This window comes from Penaeus monodon, chromosome 19 (assembly GCF_015228065.2).
Source record: "Penaeus monodon isolate SGIC_2016 chromosome 19, NSTDA_Pmon_1, whole genome shotgun sequence".
Lineage (NCBI taxonomy): Eukaryota > Metazoa > Arthropoda > Malacostraca > Decapoda > Penaeidae > Penaeus > Penaeus monodon.
In genome coordinates this window covers 16706921-16707311 of record NC_051404.1, presented here as the reverse complement: position 1 = coordinate 16707311, position 391 = coordinate 16706921, and the positions used below count along the sequence as shown (strand labels likewise).

At 39.9% G+C, this 391-nt stretch overlaps 1 protein-coding gene across 1 annotated transcript in view; it reads right to left on the bottom strand.

The window, feature by feature from the left end:
* Window positions 1-391, bottom strand: part of LOC119585102 (acetyl-coenzyme A synthetase, cytoplasmic-like) — a gene marked incomplete in the record, with an annotated part of 90055 nt that overhangs the window by 41013 nt on the left and 48651 nt on the right.

The window sequence follows — 391 nt, the reverse complement described above, 5'->3', positions numbered from 1 at the left end:
CAGTTAGCGCGTGCGAGTGGCTACCACATTCGACGGGAATTCATTCATGCATGCAACACCTCATGAGATTCTCTACTTGAGTTTCCTTCCGCATCGCTGGGAGTTATCCCCTGCCGCTTGTCACCTCGATTTTTCCCCTGCCTCTGGAAATTTTTTTTTTCTCTTGGTTTGAAGAGGATGTATACAGGCCTTATCTTGCAGCGCGCATTTTTGAAGGTATATACTGTTAGCAAGATGTTATTCAGTGGCAATTTTTATTAGCGTTATTGTTATCATGGTCATAACTATCATTATTAATCTAATTAATAATATTACTGCTCACATTACGGTTAGTATATTTATTTGTTTGCTATTGCTTTGAAAAGTGAGTGTGTGTCATTTCTTCCCCCCC